Below are 16,373 nucleotides of genomic sequence, written 5' to 3'. Positions count from 1 at the left end.
TCGCAAAAGCTATCATAAACTCACGCCTACCATATGGGATTGAAGCAACCTACCTCGCAATACCCCTGCTAGTGGAATAACTTGCACCTGTCTACCAGCAAGCCTTACGATTATCATCGGGCCTCCTCCCAGGTACCCCTGGAGTAGCTGCCTATATCGAGGGCAGAGTGCTCCCCTTCAACAGGTACATAACCAAAACAATCTGCCATCGAGCCATCAGCCACTGTGAAAACACGTCCGGTAGCAGTAAGGAAGGTTTCCTCCTCATTGAGGCTAACCAACTCCTCAGAGAATCATCCAACCATGTACTCCCACCGGTGTCCAGGGTCCACTAGTGTGGAGCCAGGGGTTGGAGCCTGCCAAAAATTCAAACCGATCCTACAATCAAAAATAAGTTTAAAGCAGGTTCCACCCCTTTAGCAGTGGCACAAACGGTCCTTGACCTTCAAAAACGAAATTACGAAGGATACTCAATTAGATACACAGATGGCTCGGTCGCCCAATCTCAGCCAATGTCACCGACGGCCAGACCAGTGTTCGATATTCTCCGCCGAAGCCGACGTGGCTTTCATCGCTGCCACCACCTCCGATGAACGACCGATAGCCATCTTCACCGACTTCGCCAGCGTGGTTGCTGCCCATGAGTCCGAAACGAGTAGACATCCCTGGATCCAGGCGATCCAGTAACATGCCCCAAATAATAACACAACATTTTGGGTAATTCGTGACTTGTCCGGGGGTGAGATTTGAACTCGTGACTTTGGCGTGAGAGGTATGGGTGGTATCCACTACGCCGAGGTCGCCCCTTGCTTGGGATGTTAATTCCAAAATTAGGAACAATATTATACTCCATTCATGGGCGGTTCTTGATTCCTGAAAACAAGAAAAGTCTAGCGGTATGGAAAAAAGCCAATTACTTCTTATAATCCTTTGAATTATTAATCAATAAAACCTCAGTTAAAAATGAATGATTCCAGCAAAACAATCTGAGTGTGAATGACAAGTAGCTTAACGTCATTTGCTCGAAATTCGCCATGTACGTAACCTGTTATATGCCATATATGTCACGAGTAAAATACGACCCACAATCACTTCTTGGCGCAATGGGCCAGTTTGTGTAGTACAAATAAAATAGGACATCACCTTTTTATCTGTAGAGTTTATTCGATTGAGCCAGTACAAATAAAGCAATTCACATCACCTTTTTATAACGATAATCCTGCATGGTCATTCCAGTGCCGCCAACAAATTATCCACCTAAACTGTCTCCAACTTCATCACCTTGCACAAGCAAGCTTACTCTTCATTTGATTACATAATTGCACCATCTTCCTGATTCACTGTTTTCCTCCATTGAAAGCAAAACTCTACGTCCAACGCAATCCAGCATTCCGGCACAGTACACTAACCACCACCGCCCCCAAAAAACGAAGGCCACTACAATAATCTAATTATCTTCTCGCAAGCCGGGTCTATCCCAAATCCAACAAACGAACGATATCACTGGGACTGCTTCTGCACCATAATCATCATCATCAACATCATGATCATCATTATCACCATCATCTACGATATCACTACACATGGGCGCTTGTTTACCTACTCGCCTACATCGGGCGACGGGGACAACTCCCACACCTCCTCGAACCTCGTCCTGAGGTGGCCCACCGTACCGGCATATGTGCTAAAGCTATGCAACGGACACACGCCAACTCCCGATATACTAAAGCGCTATAGCAGGCTACCGAATCTCGAAACTTTTGTGCACACCCGCGAACAGCCGAGCTTCGTATGCAGATTCATCGACGGTCATCTAGCAACTGATAAGAAAATCAACCCACTCCGGTGCGATGCTGCTGCTGCTCCGCCGCCAAGATGCCTGAGCTCGGCTCGTTCATACCTTTCTCAATATACAGCACAAGTACAAGCGGACATCCCACGCACTTACCTCAAGGGTTTCAGTGTAGGCGTGCGGGGCAGGTTTGTGTGCGTTGTTAATTATTCCAAGTAATAAACGCATGGGATCGTACATCGTACCTTCCTATCAGTAAAGTTTCCGTTCATTTAAATCAAAAAGGAATAGATCGAATGGAATTGAACTATTTTATAACCGATATAATCTGACCATATTACCTCTGTCTCCCCTCCCAAACACACAGCAATGGAGCTCTCTCTCTCTCTTTCTCTCGTCATCAACGAGCATCACCACACCAGCATCCATCACAGTATGTAGGTACGTTTCGAGCTGAGCTATTACTACCATCCAGCACAGGCATCATGATGAATTACAAAAAAAAAACACCAGCATAAATAGCCGAGCAAATAGCTCCTGGGCCATGAATGGGAAAATGAAAGCATGTAAACATATCCAGTCAGTCTGTTAGCCACCCACCCAGCCAATTTCAGATATAAGGTATGGTAAATGAACCCATCAGCATCATCAGGAGATCGGGGTTCAAAGGGTTCACTTCGCAGAATATTTCCCAGCAAAATATGGTTAGGAAAGTGCTTTGATTTCCATCAAAGCGTCGAAACGTGCGTGTGTGTTGGCGTTTGCCCTCAATCTGATGGAGCGTTGGTTTTCGTTTGGCATTCAGAGAGAGAGAGAAAAAAAGGATCTTGATTATTCGGTAAAATAGGTTAGACGAACTTTAATTTTACACATTGATATTTGTGGAAATGAGTGAATGACATTGTAGTTTATCGCATTTATCTTATTTGAAACCGTTCGAATTTCAATGTTAACAACATGAGCTTGATTGAACCATTTTGAACAATTTTGAAAATTGAATCCAAACCTCAACAAGTGTAGTGTTGATATGATAGGTTTTGAAGTTCTCCCCAAATATCCTAGAAGTCCTCTAAACATTGGTAAACCATGGCCAACTTAGTAATGGAACAAACTGTTTGCTTATTACAGCGCTCCTAGTGGACGTTTCCGGAAGCATTTGACGTCTCCCAGCCAACAATGTTGTTCACATTACTGAATTGTTACTCTGCTAAGTGAATCTTTATTCGGTAAAAATAAATCAAGTATACGTACAAATCTGGAGGCCATATACGTGCATGTCTAATCTCTAATCTAATCTAACACCAACTTAGTTCATGAAAGCATCCTGGAAAATGAAGGATATACATCCATCCTTTTTCTTGTCTATTTGGTATATTTTGCGCACCAGAGATGCGCAAAATATATCAAAACGACCAGGTCTACTGTGCAGCATTTAACGGGCAAGATGATTCAGAATCCAATAAATGGATGAAACGTGGATATCTCGTACCGTACGTTCCGTTGTTATAAATGATTGGTCGTTGGGAGCGTCTAATTTAAAATTTAAATGATGCTCTATTTTCCTCGAGTTGTTGGGACATGAGCACTAGCTCTTGTCATAGCCCTATGTAGCTTATGGTTATAGCGCCATTACTCGCTTTAATGACTCTCGAACTTTCAAACTTTTCCTTTTCATAAAACGTCGCAAAATTTTCCAACGCTGAACACGAACAGGTGAGAGCTAGATTTCAGTAGAGAGCAATAGAACGAAATATATATTATAAATTTAAAAACATATAAATAAAAATAAAGGGAAGATCTCAGCAAGTTTCATTAATTTTGTACTCTTACTGTCCTGCTGCACTACTGGCACTTCCAACACTTTTCCGGGTCATTGCGTCAACTAGTTCAAAAATTCTTCAGGCGAATCACGATCACAAAAATTGACCTTCAAGGTACAAAACATCAATCGTCTAAAACCAGAAAAAAACACAAGGACGACTCTCTTGCCGAATGAACCAATTGGCAAACCTATGTTGGAACTTGGCCATACCCACTCGTTCCCAACCTTTGACAATGCACTCGACATTTGATTTCTCATCAAAATACAGCACGAAAACGGCTCTTCGAAATGATGTCTAAGACAAAGTTGTAGAAACCGAAACAGGTGAATATATAAACAGGAGCTATCTCACCAAATGAACGATGGTTTGTCCGTGAAGCAAAAACTTGGAAGACTGTTACATCTCCTAGTTTTAGCTCAACACTTCAAACCATTCAATCGAATCTTCAAAAAAAAACTGGAGGCCATATACGTGCATGTGGAAAATTACTCCTACATTGTATGATTTCATATGATTCAATAGAGTACTTTTTACAAATCCATCTATAACTTTATCATGCATCTAGTATGATTTTGTATATACCAATATATAATTTAAAACGTTATTTGTACGACGTTCCAATTACATGTCTAAAATTATGGCAGACCAAAAAGCAAAAATTATGATAAATATCTTTTAAATGAACCTTAAATTTTCTATAGTTGGTGATATTTTTTTGAATAGAAGTTGGAAATTGAAATAATGTGTTATCTTTTGAAATGATGAACATATTTAAAGCTTAAAGTCAATATTACTTGAAATACCTAGTTTCGAACCAAAGATCTTTAGCTCCGTAGTCCTGCTGCGATCCTCGCTGGCAGATGAGCACGTATATTCTGAGCAATAAATTTAAAATGATGACGCCTCGCGTGTATACGTGATTAAGTCTAATTCGATCTGGTGTATTATATGATATCATTCCTCCTCTAGAGGAATTCTGCTTAGAGCAGTGCAGATTGCATTATACAATCTTGTTCTTCTTGACTTTTTACCTTATATAATTTCAACTGTATTTGTGTGGTTCATAATGAACTATTTTAATTTGCAACATACATGGTTCCCAGAAAAAAACACCAATGAGTACAAATTTGGGTTTGGTTGGTTGGTGTGAAGTGCTCGTAATATCTGGAAGGTAGGTGATATTTGAGCAGAACTACACCTACATAGTTGAGACAAACTATGTATTCCAAACCCATCCAAACAGATGATCGAGATGTGAGATGTTAATCGGTAATTTTATTAACGGTGATACACCGCGTTGATGATCTGGATATTTACCGTCACGGAATAGCTCATCAGTTCTCAGCTCCGCATCTACACCATGGTTCTAGTATCTGGAGAATATTTCCCGTATGGTAGTGCATTTAATGCAACCATGTTTTCCGTTTAAGTTTTCAACGCTCTTTATAAATGCTCGAATTTTCAATGAAATCCGGTGGTTATTTATGAGTACTCCAGAATCCAAAAGTAGCAGAAGTTCTTGTAACAAAAATTCATCAGCATCCACGGGTTTACTCGCTCCATAGTAAATTCCGATAGTTATTGGCTATATGTAAGGAAGCTCATGAATATCGGCAACAATTGGCCAGAAATGATTTGCACTACTTTTGTAGATAGGAATTCCATCAGTATTTATGTTGATGGATGCAAACATATCGGAGGCTACGAGTTTAAGTCGATTTTGAAGACCATGGTGCCAATATTTCCCGTTATTCTTCATATATATTATTTCTAGATATCTAGGAGTTCTCATCAGTGCCCTAGGGTCTTTCGGAAGGTCCCATTGCAAATGGGTGTTGAGAATATCAGTCAAGGATTTTAATGCGGCCTGGGATATTTGGAATTTGTAACTTCTTGCTACTCAGAAGGGAAAATGTTTCAGGGTTTTAGCTGAGCAATGGGTCGCTTATATTCACTGAGCACTTTCACATAAACCTCAACACAAGTCACTCACCCTAGCAGGAGCGAAAGTCATCGTCCATTGTTAGTTCCTGATGCACGAAATGGTTACCAACCATAACTTTAGACCAAGGTGAAAAAGCTCCAAGGTAAAGGTCATAGATTTCAGTGGGCTTCACAGATCGAAGCCTGGATACCCCTTTCGGGCAAGATAATTGAACAAAACACAAAGATGGCGTATATAAATATCTTAGGGAGTGCTTGCTTGGAAATTAAGTTGACACCTATTCTAGTTTAACATGCTTGCTTTGCTTTTATTAGCCCCACCTGGGGCTTCTTTTATGTATGGAAAAACAAGAGAGAGACATCACTATAGGTGTACGGCAGGCGGCAGGTGGTGCTTCTCTGTCCGGCTACCGTCGGGTTCGACCGAATTTCGGGAATTTTCGGGATGCCCGACGGGTGATTCCTTACCGATCCCAGATCGGTACGCTGGAGAGATCGTGGTGGCTTTGATAAGGTTCGGTGAAACAGACACTTCTCTGTCCGGTCACCGTCGGGTTCGACCGAATTTCGGGAACTTTCGGGATGCCCGACGGGTAATAATCGACGGCTTGTCGACGCTTAATATTGGTTGGTTGCACTGCTTCGAGGGCAAACACGTGCCGTTTTGTCGCTACTTCTGGCGACGGGAAAATGGCGGCCAGGATGTTTCTTCGTGTTCGTATGAACTCAATCCCAAGATGGCGTTGGAGAATAGCTTGGCCTTGGAAATATCGACGCGCTTTTATTGACCATCGAGTTCCGGTGTATCTGCGGACGAGATAAGGTTTTCTGGGGTTTATCCCCAGAAAGAAGAAAAGAAAAGGCCCAAATACGGACCTGCACCGATCATGTGAGTACACCGTTAATGTCTCTCTTCAACTTCTCAATACCTATACCACAAATATTAGGACCAATACAATCAAGATAAAAAAAAACTTGGTTACCTTTTCTTGCAACTTGAATTGGAGGACGCTGTTGGCTTTTGTTTCCTACGAATCTACTAGTTTAACTGGTTTAACTCTTAAGTGGTTTAACAAAAACAAAGAACACAATTTTACTATAAATATTTCTCTTCACCTTTCTTAATTTTCACTAACCGTACTATCAAACACTCCCAAAATTAGTATATACACTTCTATTTCACGACTGGCGTACTTCTGCTATCTACGATAGTTACAAACGGAAAGAGCCCGACCTATGCCTTGAACCTCTTTTTTAAGATCTCAAAACCCGAAGTTTGACCATTTCCTATTCGTAATGGTTGGCAACCATATCGACAGGAACTCATTGTCGATTACACCGATGGGTTCGGATGTCGGCTCAAACCGCTGTCAACAAACGGCCTGTGTGAGATATGTAACGCGTGCTCAATAAATAAATCGATGGCTCTGTTTTTTTTTTTTTTTTTTTTGACAGCTAAGGATTCAGCCACCAGTAAGGCTGTCAAATTGACGAAATCCCAGGACCAAGTGGTGTCGAGAGCAAAAAAACAAACCGTAATGCTCCTGGCTACACTACAAATACAGTCGGTGACAAAAGAAAAGAAAAGAATACACCACAAAAACAAGGATTGAAGCCAGGATACAAAATTACTAGGATCCAAGCAGAAAACAATCCAAATAAGGGGAACCGCAAAACCAATGTTGGGGAAGAACTAAATCCCCATGCGAGCGGTGAACAACAACAACTTCAACAACAATAAAATCAAATTTGTTCAAGTGAACCTTCACCATGCAAAGGGAGCAACTGCTGTACTTTGTAAAAGGTTCACAGAGAGAAAACTGGACATTGCCCTTATCCAGGAGCCATGGACAAATAAAAGTAGGATATTAGGAGTTCCTACAAAATCTTGTAAGTTAATTTACGATGAAGGGCAATTAGCTCCAAGAGCTGCAATTTTAGTAAATGGAAGAGTAAATTTAGTTCCTATTACAGAATTTATAAAAAGAGACATTGTTGCGGTCCTGATGGAGGTTCCAACAACTCACGGGAAAACGGAAATATATATTGCTTCAGCATACTTTCCAGGAGACCTGGGAGATGTACCTCCACCAGAAGTAGCGGCGTTTGTTTCATACTGCAAGAAACAAAATAAGGCATTTATAATTGGATGTGATGCAAATGCTCATCACACAATATGGGCTAGCACGGACATCAATACCAGAGGTGAGTACCTTTTAGATTATATTTCCAACAATGATATAGATATATGTAACAGAGGAGATGCTCCAACATTTATAAATGCAATTAGACAAGAAGTTCTTGATCTGACTTTGTGTAGTCCAATAATCTCAGACAAAATCAAAAATTGGCATGTGTCAGACGAAATATCTTTGTCTGATCACAAGCAAATATTATTTGAATATGAGGCTGGTCAACAGCTCACACAAACTTTTAGAGATCCTAGGAAAACAGACTGGGAGCTATATAATTCAGAGCTAATGGCAGGAAGAGACACGATAGCAATTAACTTAAACACTTGTGAAGAACTTGAGAATAGTTCTAAACAACTTTCAAATTTGATCCAACATGCCTTTTATGAGAGTTGCATCGAAAAGGAACGCTCTACAAACAGGGATGTACCTTGGTGGAACAACAGGCTACAGAAACTTCGTAAAAAAGCCCGGAAGCTTTTCAATAGGGCTAAACGAACACAACAGTGGGAACAATAAGGAATCCCTCACCGCCTATAATAAGGAAATACGGAGATCAAAGAGGATACACTGGAGGCATACATGTGAGAACATTGAAAATACTCCAGCAACTGCTAGGTTGCAGAAAATACTCGCTAAAGATCATTCCAATGGTCTGGGCACTTTGAAAAAAGTGGATGGCTCTTTTACTACTTCTACAAATGAAACGTTAGAGTTGATGATGAGAACGCATTTTCCATGTTCTATTATTAATTCAAACGAAGACCAAAACGTGACGACAACAGCAATTGGTATCGATGAAACCAGGACGGATATTCATGAAATATTGAATGAAACGACTGAGTTAGACAGAACAAGAGCTCATGCTTGCACTTTGGCCAACAAAATCTTTACTGAAAGAAAAGTTGAATGGGCGATTGACTCCTTTGAACCTTTCAAGTCACCAGGTAGGGATGGAATTTTTCCTGTACTACTACAGAAGGGAAAAGCGGTTGTAATGCCTATTCTAACAAAGATATTTCGAACAAGCTTAATATTAAGCTATATACCGGCAGTGTGGCGACAAGTGCGGGTTATTCCCAAGGCTAATAAAAAGGATAAAACTTCACCAAAATCCTTCAGGCCAATAAGTTTATCGTCTATTTTGCTAAAAATAATGGAAAAAATAATAGATGAACACATAAAGTCATCATATTTAGCCACAAATCCTCTGAGCAAATATCAATTTGCATACCAGGAAGGTAAGTCATCAGTAACAGCACTCCATACGGTTGTTACAAAACTAGAAAGTTCTTTTGAAGCAAAAGAAATTTCACTTGCTGCATTCCTTGACATTGAAGGTGCATTCGATAATTCATCTCACGATTCAATGACTACAGCTATGATGAAACATGGTTTCGATCAAAGCATTGTAAATTGGATCAATGAAATGTTATCAAAAAGAGAAATATCAGCAAACCTTGGAAGCTCACTCATCAGTGTAAGAGCAACCAAAGGATGCCCGCAAGGAGGCGTGTTATCACCTCTATTGTGGTCTTTAATAGTTGATGATCTTCTCAAAAATTTAATAGCCAATGGCTTCGAAATAATTGGCTTCGCAGATGATATAGTCATAATTGTACGTGGCAAATATGATTGTATTATCGCTAACAGAATGCAAATTGCTTTAAATTTTGTCTCATCGTGGTGTGATAGGGAAGGATTAAACATAAATCCTTCTAAAACTACTATCGTGCCATTTACCCGAAGGAAGAAATTTTCATTAGACAACATAAGATTGAAAGGCACACTTTTGGAACTTTCTAATGCTGTCAAATATCTTGGAGTAATCCTTGATAGTAAACTTAATTGGAATATGCACCTAGAGCAGGCAATAAACAAAGCTACTAATGCTCTATGGATATGCAAAAGAACATTCGGTAAACAGTAGGGACTGAAACCGAAAATGATCCATTGGATTTACTCGGCAATTGTGAAACCCAGGATTACTTATGGTGCATTGGTCTGGTGGCCAAAAACAAAAGAGAGTGTTGTTCAGAGAAAGTTAGAAAAACTCCAAAGGTTAGCAACTCTCTCAATAACAGGTGCAATGAGAAGTACACCATCGAAGGCCTTGGATGCTTTGCTTTATATGCTACCATTGCATCAATTTGTACAATTAGAAGCCGAAAAGTGTGCTCTAAGGATTACAAGGTCAGTGAAACTCTTTGAAGGAGACCTTAGAGGACATCTTACGATTCTAAAAACTGTTAGTATCAACTCTCTAGTAAGGAACAACGAAGACTGGATGGAGAAAAGATACAACTTCAATCGACTTTTTCAAGTAGTTGACCCTGGGCGTAATTCATGGCAATTTGGTGGCCCGGTTCTTCGTCCAGGATCGATTGTTTTTTATACAGATGGTTCAAGATTGAACAATCAAGTGGGAGCAGGAGTAACTGGCCCAGGGATAGAAATATCGGTTCCTATGAGCAGATGGCCAACTGTGTTCCAAGCTGAAATACAACCAATTTTAGAGTGTTCCATTATATGTTTGCGTAGAAACTATAAGAGTTCAAATATATGCGTCATGTCCGACAGTCAAGCTGCTCTAAATGCTTTAAAGTCGGCGACATGTACATCAAAACTTGTCTGGGAGTGTGTTCAATCACTTCAAAAATTGTCTTGTCATAATCAAGTCAACTTATATTGGGTTCCTGGTCATTGCGGGATTGAGGGAAATGAAAGAGCTGATGCACTAGCAAGACTCGGATCTTCTCATAAGTTCATCGGGCCAGAGCCCTTTTGTGGCTTATCGGCTGCATCTCTTAGAATGGAGCTAAAAGCGTGGGAATCTTCAAAAGTGGAGGAAAACTGGAAGAACACTTCCATTGCTAGGCAGTCGAAGCGATTTATTAATCCAAACATTTCTGTGACCCACAAAATCCTGGAACTTTCTAAGAAAGATCTTAGTATATATGCAGGTCTTATAACAGGTCATTGTCCGAGCCGTTATCACTTGAAGCTGATTGGAAAACTTCAAGATGATGTGTGTCGCTTCTGTGGCATAGAAAAGGAAGATTCGGAACATTTGCTATGCCACTGTCCGGCAATTTTCAATAAAAGGCGTAAGTTCTTCGACAAGGGGCTGATAGAACCTTTTGACATTTGGAGAACAACTCCCAGTACGGCAGTGCACTTTATTCGAAGTATAATGCCGTGCTGGGATAATGCTATTAGTCAAACGATGGCGATCACTCCTAATAATAGTGATACGGCATCTTGATATAGCTAAAGAAAAAAAAATGGGGAATATATCACAATAGATCAGAAAAATGGTAGCAGTGATGAAAATACCCGACAAGGAAAAAAAAAAAAAAAAAAAAGGCTGTCCGATATTATAGGTTGGATTAAGGTGTTAGTATCTTACTGGCAGGTGGGCTAATCGACATTGGGATGCTTGTGGAGTAGCCAGCAAGCTACAAATTTGTGACCAACGGTTACAAATTGGATGCCCATTCTCTGATTGCCGACATTAGTCTTGCTGGAAAATGTTAACACACAGTTGATACAACTCCCATAGTGATGTTAATTCGTATAATACCTTCAGAAGGTTGATGTTATAGGTCATATCAGAAAGCTCATCAAGTGTAGGCAAATCATCTACAGGATCGTTGAAACTAACTATCGAGTTGGAATATGGCAATGGTGGAGATGAAAATTCAAGATTTTTTTTTTCCTGTATGCACTCTCCATTTTTTCTTGTACGTTTGCAGCAATCGGCTGTATTTTCCACTTTTTCAAATACGTGTCAATTTATTTTTCATCACAAGGGAATTCGTTTGGTTGTTACTTTTTTTTGTAATGGTCCAATATTTTGTTTTGACAACAATATGACTGAAACTGATCTTATGTACACTTATGTATCAACAACATCAACATTTTTAGAATAGAACGCATTAAATAATTCCGAACACACATATAATCTCGAAAAGAGGATTATAATTGAATCATAAATAATTTCATCTTAAATAATTTCATCCAATTTGGAATTGCATCTTAAGCAACTTCAACTTGATTTGGATATTTATACGATTTTAAACGAACATCCATATACGATTTGTAGTTTGCTGGGCTATTTTTTGACGACAACAATAACAGCGTATTTTCAGTTCATTTGTAGATAGTCACCATGAAAGAGGAGCGTAGAAAAAAACACCGTATGGCGCGTGCTCAAAACGTACAGGGAAACCTTGACGACGAATCGGAAGCCTCAAATTAAATGCCGGAGTGAAATTTGCCAACCATAAGCTCCATGGAAAGGTCGTGAGGTCCATCAGAAGCAAGCCAGGTATGTCCGATCGCGATCTGTGTAAAATGTATGATGCCGCCCGTAGTACAGTGCAGCGAATTCACTACCGCGAAGGCTTACAGGCATGCCGCGCCAGTAGGCAACCAAATCAATAACTCAAGCTGAGAGCTAGAACCGTTTCTTCAACTACAGCATCATCAACGTGCACTGCCCACACGAAGGGAGACCCGACGACGAGAAAGATGCGTTCCATGCGCAGCTGGAGCAGGTGTACGACGGCTGTTCGCAACGGGACGTCAAAATCGTCATCGGCGACATGAACGCTCAGGTAGGACGGGAGGCAATGTATAGACCGGCAATCGGGCGAAACAGCCTGCATCCCGTATCGAACGACAACGGCCAACGAAGCGTGAACTTTGGAGTCTCCCGTGGTATGGTAGTCCTAAGTACTTTTTCCCCCTTCAAGCATATCCATAAAGCCACCTGGAGATCATCTGACCAACACACAGAAAACCAAATCGATCACGTTCTAATCGACGGGAAATTCTTCTCCGACATTATCAACGTCCGCACGTACCGCAGTGCGAACATAGATTCGGACCACTACCTAGTTGCAGTATTCATACGCTCAAATCTCTCGACGATGCATAACACCCGTCAAAGTCGAACACCGCGACCCAATATTGAGCATTTACGGGACGCCTGAGTTGCCCAGGGCCAGGACTACGCGCATCAGCTGGAAGTTGCACTACCCACGGAAGAGCAGCTTGGCGCAACTTCTCTTGAAGATGGCTGGAGGGACATCCGTTCCGCCATAGGTAGTACTGCTGCAGCGGCACTAATAGCGAATTCGTTTATTATCGGTACGAAATCGAACTTTTGTCAGTGCGAACCTCAACTTGAGCTAGGTTTTAAAAGCAAACGAGCAAACTGACGTTTGTCAGAAAACAAGCAGACCGAACCTTGGTACCCGATCCTGGTTGGAACTGAATAATAAACGAATTCGCTGTAAGTATTGCAGCATGGGCGAGAATGCTGCAACACCGCACGAGATTGAATGTGGAGCGATATAGACAAGTGCGTTAACGACACACGGAAGTTCTACGAGAAGCTAAATAGTTCGCGCAAAGGCTACGTGCCGCAAGCTGATATATGCAAGGTCTTGGACGGTAACCTTCTGACGAACGAGTGTGAGGTGATTGAATAGTGGAAGCAGTACTATGACGAGCACCTTAACGGCGAAGCAGCAGAAAACGAAGGTGGCACGACAACAGACCTTAGAGCACGCGCAGAAGACGACAGGCAACCGGTCCCTGATCTTCAAGAAGTTGAGGAGGAGATCGATGGGCTGAAGAACAACCAAGCAACTGGTGTAGATCAACTACCAAGTAAGCTATTAAAATACGGTGGTGACGCACTGGCTAGAGCATTGCACTGGGTAATTGCCAAGAGGAGGAGATATTACCGGAGCAGTGGATGGAAGGTGTCGTATGCCCAATCTACAAAAAGAGCGACAAGTTGGATTGCTGCAACTACCGCGCGATCACACTGCTGAGCACCGCCTACAAGGACTCTCCCAAATTCTATGCCGCCGCCTGTCACCATTTACAAGACAGTTCGTGGGGCAATACCAGGCGGGATTCATGGGTGTCCGCGCTACCACTTACCAACTTTTCGAGATTCGGCAGGTTCTGCAGAAATGCTGCGAATACAACGTGCCTACACATCATTTGTTCATCGATGTTGAGCCCCCCAAGCGGCGACAACTTCATCAACTAGAGAGAAACCATGATACATATGTTTGTTATCATCTGTATTACTTCCGCTGAATAAAACTGTCATTCCTTTTGTTGTTCACGTTCAGTACACACGTGTTTTATTACTTCCTGATCCGAGTTCTTTTTCCAATGCCATTGCGGCCACTCCAACAGGTTATGGGCCCAGTTGGTTTCGTTACGGATCGTTAGCGGGAAGTGTTCGGGATCGTTTTTCGGTTGCTTTAGTTCGAGTCGGATTATTATTTCCATGAAAGTCGCGAGTGAGAAAACGGTAGTGTTTTTCCAGAACTTTCTCGCGGAATGGAGTGGGCAAGAGTTGTCAAGCTGAATAACTCTAATTACCCGGCGTGGTCCTTCTCCGTCACGGCACTGCTCCGGCGAGAGCAGCTGTGGAAATACGTCGACCCGGGAGTCGCACCGAATCCAGTGACCGGTGCATGGAGAGAGGGCGACGAAAAGACGCTCGCCACCATTCAGCTGTTGGTGGACGAGAGTCAGTACAATTTGATCCGCGACAAAGCAACAGCGAAAGAGACGTGGGATGCACTCAAGCTGCACCACAACAAAACGTCTCTGGGGCAGAAAGTGACGCTGCTCAAGCAAATCACCAACCAAAATTTGTGACTATGGCATTACCAGACACTCCCGGGTAACTAGCTCAGTAGCATGAGACCCCTGAACTGTGTCGCAGGGCCGGCATGTTACTGGGTATTCGGAGGGGCTACGCGGACAAAGTATGAAACACAGGAATCTTCACATTTTCTAACATATTTATTTGCCCTTTTCTGTGGCGTGTGGGTGTGGGTTTTCACATGAATGTGGCGTGTATGCGAGAGTTAACGGTACGGTACTCACTGTTGCAGCAGATTCTCCTTCAGCGTCGCGACGCTGGCGTTGGCCCACACGGCTGCTCCTGCACTACCGTGTGGCCGGAAACTTGCGGCGCGGGCTGCAGACAGTGTAGTTGCCGCTTTGGGAGAATGGCGGATCTGGTGGCGTTCATCAGCCACATACGGCTCAGCAGGCGTTGCTGGCTCGTTTGGCTGGCAGGCGTCTTCCGTCGTTGACAAAATCGGCTGACCGTGGCATGGCCACCTTGGTCGAGCCGAGACGGGACCCTCCTTGGCAATTAAGGTCACCGGCCTGAGGGAATCGTCCCTGACGGACGATCGAGGATCATTTACTATTAGGCTCGGAAGCCATCTTGACTTCCGAGCCGAGCCGTGTAAAACCGTTTTGCTTACGGTACGAGGTGTACATGTTGTACAAAAGCACAAGAGGTCCTGAGAATTATTAAATTCAGTCAGGGAAATTTCCGTCAGGATAATAAAAATCAATTACCTGAACGGAGGTAGGCTTTCTAGCCCAAACCCCACAAGGGGGGGGGGGGGGGTGTTGTATTAAATATGCACTACACTTAACACTCAACTGGTCTACACGGACGCCTGGTTACTTCTGCCAATTAGAAGGTTTTTTCTTTTACAACATGGCCACTCGCATGCCTTTTGCCGATCATTCTCCATTTTTAGCTTAATTGTCCTCCCTTTAGTATCGTTCGAGTGTTTTTGCAGCGGTACTAACCCTCTCGCTGCTGTGTGTTGCCTTCTGTCTTTTAAATTAAAATACGTGAATTTTCCAAACAACAACAACTAATACAAACGAAAATCCACGGATTGTAACCAACTGGTTACAAATTACCGAGTGGGTGATGATATGGAAAGTTATCTTGCCGGCATCGAGAAGCATTACGCTCGTCTCCAGAATTCGGGCTTCGAGATGACCGAATGCTTTAAAGTGGCGCTGATCCTTCGTGGCCTTCCGGACGCGTTCAATCCGTTGACAACAGCGTTGGAGGCACGGGACGAAGATGACCTCACACTTGAGTTGGTTAAAGTGAAGCTCGTCGACGAGGCGGAAAAGCAGAAAGGTGAAACGGAGGAGCAGGCGCTACGAGTTGGATCCAGCCAGCAGCAGCAAAAATCTGTTGATGTTTCGTGCTACTATTGCGGTAAGCAAGGACACCGCAAACGGAACTGCAGAGCGTTCATTGCGGCGAAGAATAGTGAGGAGAAAAATCCGAAGAAGAAGAGCAAAGAAAAAGTAAAAACAGTGCGCGAAGACGACCCAGAGTCGTTTACGTTTATGGTACGGTCGGGTGATTTCGGTGCGAGTGCGTGGTTGATTGATTCCGGTGCGACGTCGAATTGGCCAACGACAGAAATTTGTTCGTTCGGATGGACAAAAGTGCGCAACCGACTATTTCGGCGGCGGATGGAAAAATGCTTCGCACAGAAGGCATCGGGGATTGTACCATACAGTGCGTGAACGATCGCGGCGAAAACGTTTTGGTAACGCTCACGGAAGTGATTTTTGCACCGGAGCTCGAAAGCAATCTCGTGTCGGTGGCAAAACTTTCGAACAAGGGCGTGCGTGCTGAGTTCGACGGGGAACAGTGCCAATTGATGTACGGACAGAAAGTCGTGGCGGTCGCGGACAAAATAGGTGGCCTGTATCGGTTGAATCTGGCCAGTGAGCGTTCGTTGTTAGTGAGTG

At 42.7% G+C, this 16,373-nt stretch overlaps 1 protein-coding gene across 6 annotated transcripts in view; it reads right to left on the bottom strand.

The window, feature by feature from the left end:
• Positions 1-1,818, bottom strand: part of LOC135714648 (diuretic hormone receptor-like) — a 185,262-nt gene extending 183,444 nt beyond the window's left edge. For 4 of the 6 annotated variants that reach the window (XR_010518865.1, XM_065238025.1, XM_065238028.1 and 1 more), the window contains exon 1: positions 1,600-1,818. The gene's annotated coding sequence lies outside the window, so the exon portion shown is untranslated. Of the gene's footprint in view, positions 1-1,492 lie in introns of all 6 variants that reach the window. The other 2 variants (XM_065238026.1, XM_065238027.1) reach the window with 2 other exon arrangements.
• Between the last annotated feature and the right edge of the window lie 14,555 nt (positions 1,819-16,373).

Source organism: Ochlerotatus camptorhynchus, unplaced genomic scaffold, assembly GCF_037179485.1.
Source record: "Ochlerotatus camptorhynchus isolate MF236.1 unplaced genomic scaffold, CSIRO-AGI_Acam_v1.1 ptg000686l, whole genome shotgun sequence".
Lineage (NCBI taxonomy): Eukaryota > Metazoa > Arthropoda > Insecta > Diptera > Culicidae > Ochlerotatus > Ochlerotatus camptorhynchus.
Note: the sequence above shows the minus strand (reverse complement) of the source record. Positions and strands in the feature narration are given on the sequence as shown.